This window comes from Anopheles funestus, chromosome 3RL (assembly GCF_943734845.2).
Source record: "Anopheles funestus chromosome 3RL, idAnoFuneDA-416_04, whole genome shotgun sequence".
Classification (NCBI taxonomy): domain Eukaryota; kingdom Metazoa; phylum Arthropoda; class Insecta; order Diptera; family Culicidae; genus Anopheles; species Anopheles funestus.
This window is the reverse complement of record NC_064599.1, coordinates 57,468,810-57,476,283: the sequence shown is the minus strand read 5'-3', so window position 1 is coordinate 57,476,283 and position 7,474 is coordinate 57,468,810.

The following is a 7,474-nucleotide window of genomic DNA, read 5'->3' as shown; positions in this document are numbered from 1 at the left end:
ATTGGTGCCATCTATCGACCACAGGTTAAAGATTGGCGATCCGTTGGATACCGACCGAGTTATAGGCAAAATTTGGTGCAAAAATGAGGAAAATTTTACATTTTCTCAAACAGGGTAAGGAACATGGTTGCTCGAATAACTTCTGGCACAGACATCTGAGGGCATGGCCGTCCAAGAAGAAAATGTAGCCATTGATGCCATCTATCGACCACAGGTTAAAGATTGACGATCCGTTGGATACCGACCGAGTTATAGACAAAAATTGGTGCAAACATGAGCCTTAGTAAATTTTTATTTTTTTGCATTTTTTGATTTTTTTACTATTTTTCACTCTTTTTGTTTTATTTAAAGCATTACTTGAGTGAAAAGAAACCCATTGCAACCAATTGGCATTAAAATAAATCAATTTCATTTTTTTTGCAAAATTTTTCAAAAAAAAACGTAAGGGGTAAGCCTTATGAAATTTTCGAGTGAACAATTTTTTTGAAATTTTTTTCTGATTTTTTATTGTTTTTTTTAATTTAAAGCATTATTTGAGTGAAAAGAAACTTATTGCAACAAATTCGCATTAAATTATATCACATTTAAAAATTTTGCTGAATTGCAGAAAAATGAGGAAAATTTTACATTTTCTCAAACAGGGTAAGGAACTTGGTTGCTCGAATAACTTCTGGCACAGACATCTGAGGGCATGGCCGTCCAAGAAGAAAATGTAGCCATTGATGCCATCTATCGACCACAGGTTAAAGATTGGCGATCCGTTGGATACCGACCGAGTTATAGGCAAAATTTGGTGCAAAAATGAGGAAAATTTTACATTTTCTCAAACAGGGTAAGGAACTTAGTTGCTCGAATAACATCTGGCACAGACATCTGAGGGCATGGCCGTCCAAGAAGAAAATGTAGCCATTGGTGCCATCTATCGACCACAGGTTAAAGATTGACGATCCGTTGGATACCGACCGAGTTATAGACAAAAATTGGTGCAAAAATGAGCCTTATGACATTTTCTAATTTTTCTAATTTTTTAATTTTTTTATTAGTTTTCACTCTTTTTTTTATTTAAAGCATTACTTGAGTGAAAAGAAACCCATTGCAACCAATTGGCATTAAAATAAATCAATTTCATTTTTTTTGCAAAATTTTTCAAAAAAAACGTAAGGGGTAAGCCTTATGAAATTTTCGAGTGAACAATTTTTTTGAAATTTTTTTCTGATTTTTTATTCTTTTTTTAATTTAAAGCATTATTTGAGTGAAAAGAAACTTATTGCAACAAATTCGCATTAAATTACATCACATTAAAAAATTTTGCTGAATTGCAGAAAAATGAGGAAAATTTTACATTTTCTCAAGCAGGGTAAGGAACTTGGTTCCTCGAATAACTTCTGGCACAGACATCTGAGGGCATGGCCGTCCAAGAAGAAAATGTAGCCATTGATGCCATCTATCGACCACAGGTTAAAGATTGACGATCCGTTGGATACCGACCGAGTTATAGACAAAAATTGGTGCAAAAATGAGCCTTATGAAATTTTCTAATTTTTCTAATTTTTTAATTTTATTATTATTTTTCACTCTTTTTTTTATTTAAAGCATTACTTGAGTGAAAAGAAACCCATTGCAACCAATTGGCATTAAAATAAATCAATTTCATTTTTTTTGCAAAATTTTTCAAAAAAAACGTAAGGGGTAAGCCTTATGAAATTTTCGAGTGAACAATTTTTTTGAAATTTTTTTCTGATTTTTTATTCTTTTTTTAATTTAAAGCATTATTTGAGTGAAAAGAAACTTATTGCAACAAATTCGCATTAAATTATATCACATTTAAAAATTTTGCTGAATTGCAGAAAAATTTTACATTTTCTCAAACAGGGTAAGGAACTTGGTTCCTCGAATAACTTCTGGCACAGACATCTGAGGGCATGGCCGTCCAAGAAGAAAATGTAGCCATTGGTGCCATCTATCGACCACAGGTTAAAGATTGGCGATCCGTTGGATACCGACCGAGTTATAGGCAAAATTTGGTGCAAAAATGAGGAAAATTTTACATTTTCTCAAACAGGGTAAGGAACATGGTTGCTCGAATAACTTCTGGCACAGACATCTGAGGGCATGGCCGTCCAAGAAGAAAATGTAGCCATTGATGCCATCTATCGACCACAGGTTAAAGATTGACGATCCGTTGGATACCGACCGAGTTATAGACAAAAATTGGTGCAAAAATGAGCCTTATGACATTTTCTAATTTTTCTAATTTTTTAATTTTTTTATTAGTTTTCACTCTTTTTTTTATTTAAAGCATTACTTGAGTGAAAAGAAACCCATTGCAACCAATTGGCATTAAAATAAATCAATTTCATTTTTTTTGCAAAATTTTTCAAAAAAAACGTAAGGGGTAAGCCTTATGAAATTTTCGAGTGAAAATTTTTTTTGAATTTTTTTTCTGATTTTTTATTGTTTTTTTTTAATTTAAAGCATTATTTGAGTGAAAAGAAACTTATTGCAACAAATTCGCATTAAATTATATCACATTTAAAAATTTTGCTGAATTGCAGAAAAATTTTACATTTTCTCAAACAGGGTAAGGAACTTGGTTCCTCGAATAACTTCTGGCACAGACATCTGAGGGCATGGCCGTCCAAGAAGAAAATGTAGCCATTGATGCCATCTATCGACCACAGGTTAAAGATTGACGATCCGTTGGATACCGACCGAGTTATAGACAAAAATTGGTGCAAAAATGAGCCTTATGAAATTTTCTAATTTTTCTAATTTTTTAATTTTATTATTATTTTTCACTCTTTTTTTTATTTAAAGCATTACTTGAGTGAAAAGAAACCCATTGCAACCAATTGGCATTAAAATAAATCAATTTCATTTTTTTTGCAAAATTTTTCAAAAAAAACGTAAGGGGTAAGCCTTATGAAATTTTCGAGTGAACAATTTTTTTGAAATTTTTTTCTGATTTTTTATTCTTTTTTTAATTTAAAGCATTATTTGAGTGAAAAGAAACTTATTGCAACAAATTCGCATTAAATTATATCACATTTAAAAATTTTGCTGAATTGCAGAAAAATTTTACATTTTCTCAAACAGGGTAAGGAACTTGGTTCCTCGAATAACTTCTGGCACAGACATCTGAGGGCATGGCCGTCCAAGAAGAAAATGTAGCCATTGGTGCCATCTATCGACCACAGGTTAAAGATTGGCGATCCGTTGGATACCGACCGAGTTATAGGCAAAATTTGGTGCAAAAATGAGGAAAATTTTACATTTTCTCAAACAGGGTAAGGAACATGGTTGCTCGAATAACTTCTGGCACAGACATCTGAGGGCATGGCCGTCCAAGAAGAAAATGTAGCCATTGATGCCATCTATCGACCACAGGTTAAAGATTGACGATCCGTTGGATACCGACCGAGTTATAGACAAAAATTGGTGCAAAAATGAGCCTTATGAAATTTTCTAATTTTTCTAATTTTTTAATTTTTTTATTAGTTTTCACTCTTTTTTTTATTTAAAGCATTACTTGAGTGAAAAGAAACCCATTGCAACCAATTGGCATTAAAATAAATCAATTTCATTTTTTTTGCAAAATTTTTCAAAAAAAACGTAAGGGGTAAGCCTTATGAAATTTTCGAGTGAAAATTTTTTTTGAATTTTTTTTCTGATTTTTTATTGTTTTTTTTTAATTTAAAGCATTATTTGAGTGAAAAGAAACTTATTGCAACAAATTCGCATTAAATTATATCACATTTAAAAATTTTGCTGAATTGCAGAAAAATTTTACATTTTCTCAAACAGGGTAAGGAACTTGGTTCCTCGAATAACTTCTGGCACAGACATCTGAGGGCATGGCCGTCCAAGAAGAAAATGTAGCCATTGGTGCCATCTATCGACCACAGGTTAAAGATTGACGATCCGTTGGATACCGACCGAGTTATAGGTAAAATTTGGTGCAAAAATGAGGAAAATTTTACATTTTATCAAACAGGGTAAGGAACTTGGTTGCTCGAATAACTTCTGGCACATACATCTGAGGGCATGGCCGTCCAAGAAGAAAATGTAGCCATTGATGCCATCTATCGACCACAGGTTAAAGATTGACGATCCGTTGGATACCGACCGAGTTATAGACAAAAATTGGTGCAAAAATGAGCCTTATGACATTTTCTAATTTTTCTAATTTTTTAATTTTATTATTATTTTTCACTCTTTTTTTCATTTAAAGCATTACTTGAGTGAAAAGAAACCCATTGCAACCAATTGGCATTAAAATAAATCAATTTCATTTGTTTGCAAAATTTTTCAAAAAAAACGTAAGGGGTGTAAGCCTTATGAAATTTTCGAGTGAACAATTTTTTTGAAATTTTTTTCTGATTTTTTATTCTTTTTTTAATTTAAAGCATTATTTGAGTGAAAAGAAACTTATTGCAATAAATTCGCATTAAATTATATCACATTTAAAAATTTTGCTGAATTGCAGAAAAATGAGGAAAATTTTACATTTTCTCAAACAGGGTAAGGAACTTGGTTGCTCGAATAACTTCTGGCACAGACATCTGAAGGCATGGCCGTCCAAGAAGAAAATGTAGCCATTGATGCCATCTATCGACCACAGGTGAAAGATTGGCGATCCGTTGGATACTGACTGAGTTATAGGCAAAATTTGGTGCAAAAATGAGCCTTATGAAATTTTCTAATTTTTCTAATTTTTTAATTTTTTTATTATTTTTCACTCATTTTTTTATTTAAAGCATTACTTGAGTGAAAAGAAACCCATTGCAACCAATTGGCATTAAAATAAATCAATTTCATTTTTTTTGCAAAATTTTTCAAAAAAAACGTAAGGGGTAAGCCTTATGAAATTTTCGAGTGAACAATTTTTTTGAAATTTTTTTCTGATTTTTTATTCTTTTTTTAATTTAAAGCATTATTTGAGTGAAAAGAAACTTATTGCAACAAATTCGCATTAAAATATATCACATTTGTAAAATTTTGCTAAATTTCCCAAAAAAAGTTAATTAAATGTTGCTAAATTACTCAAAAAAAAGCTAGGGCTATAGCGAGTGCTTTGTCAAGCAGCTCTTTTGCAAGAGCGGAACGCACTGCTCTCGCTCTCTAAAGTGTGCGGTGCGCCTGAGGTAGCTCCACACGGAGCGCTGCACACAGGAGCGATTGTGCGATGCGCTCCCAGGAGCGAAGTTTCGCACCATAAGGAGCGCTGCACACAGGAGCGATGCACACAAACCAATAGAATATAGGACAAAGCAACCGACAACAACAACAATAATACCAAAAACAGCAATAACTAGAATCTCCAGTATCACAACCGAGTATGCCCGGAATAAGGTAAAGTACAAGGAGGAAATGCCTTGTGAAAATTGTAATTACTTCAGCCCTCTGTGGTTGACAATACGGCTAAAGCCGTATAAATAATAAATAAAACATTAATAAGCGATTTTCTCAAAACAGCATAGCACAATCAATTATTAGGCTTACCTGTCTTAATAGGAAAAGATTAAGATATTCTAGTCAGTTAGCTAAATACTACACATTCCATTAATCCGTACGTGCCATTTATTGCATCAAATTTTGGTTTGCTGCGGTTCACATCTTTCCCATTCCATTTCATCATTGTGTGTGCGCGATTCCATTTACCTTTGTTCCTCAGTTTACAAATGCTCTTTCCTAATCTGTTTAGCATTTTTCTTCCCACTGTTTTCTCTAGCTTTTAAGGGTAGTTTTCTCATTATCTCTAAAGTTTTCCATGAAAGATTGGGTTATTTCTCGATTTGCTGCAACACTTGCGACATTCAGCTTCTTTCTAATACAATTATACGGGGTTTTTATCTTTCCTGCACGCAAAAAAAAAGTTTCCTAACGTTTCTTCTTCTGCTTGCTCCATTGCACAAGATTTTCCGTTGCATTTAAACATTTAAGCGTAACACGAACTAGTTTTATGTGGATGTTGTACGGGTGTTATTATGTGTTGTGTGTTTTTGTTTTATTGTAATGTCGGCATTATACAACCGATACTTACAGACAAATATTGTATTATTGTATCAGCAACCACTCTTTAACCATCTTTTGGGTTCTTGAACAAACGGTTCCTTTTACAAAAATGGAGTTATTGTTGCTTAAATCGCTTTTCCAGGTTTTTTTTTTCTTTTAAATAATGTTTTTTACCTTTTTTTCTGTTGCTTACAATGAAAGTTATAGTTTTCTCATGTCAATCATGAACTGCCGCACACGTGTTTAGCTTATTGTTACATTGAGTTTTACGCTTAGTGTTTTGGTTAAGTGGTTTTTGCTTCTTCACTCTTACAAACTCAATGATTCATTATTACAGTACGCAACCAATGAAGGCGCACAATTGAAATGTTCCATCATAGGTAACCAAGTGTTGTAATTTGTGCTACGTTTTAACTAATAATGAAAGATGAAATTTATAGCATTGTTTAATCGGTCATCGCTGTGCCGGATGCCACCAAACGAACCGAAGGAGAGTAAATATGCTTTCCATATGCTAAGTTCATAGTTAATATGTCCCACCATGGTTTGTTGCTATGTTCGGCATTTAGGTCCGCTTCCGAGCCGATTTTTGTATCAGCTATCCATAAATAGTGTTACTTACTTTCGATAAATATGCATGATTGCTAGTTCATGTTAAATAGTGTACCTTCCGTTCAATGATTGGGGTTTGTTCTATCTCTCTCTCTCTCTGTGTCTCTCTGCTTTTACGTTTGCCTCCTTGCTTTGGTTATGCGTTTAACGTTATTATCTTACTGCTATAGCACGTAACGTGGTTTATACATTTACGTGCGTTGTTTTAGCTTTTCTTTATGCAATTTTATTTATAAGTTTTGATACCGTTTGTCAAAAGATTCCAATTGTGTTTCCAAAAGCTTGAACTCGCATGATTTTGCTGTTTAGAAATTTTAATAAAAACAAATCCTACAAGCTGACTTGGCTTACTGATGATGATACATGGCTGATGGTTTACTGTTTGGATGAACAAGAAGTGTATATAAAAACAGTTAAAACAAGCTACGAGGAAAGTTTCTTTCACAGGAAAAAAGGAATGTGAATGTTGAAGAATGGATTTTGCAGTTGAAAAAAAATGTCGTTAGGATGTCATTTTCAGCCTGATCTTCGTAATGGCCAAGCATCTTAACAACATGTTAAATTAAAGATGAGCAAATCTCATGTTTTACAGCTAAATGCGACACTTCTCTGTAGAAGTTCCCACAAGTGGAACATTTAAACTTCAAGGGTGAAACTAATCTAAATGTGACTAAACCGTGCTCGGAAGTATTTCAAAAGGATGAAAATTGGTAATGTTTGTGCTAAGTTTTCCCCTTTCCCTGGTACCGTGTATATGATATGTGAGTTACGAGTACGATCTTTGTGTTGCATAATGTGTTCATGTTGGTACTGATCGTGATCGTGATGTGTATGGAGTTGTGAGTTG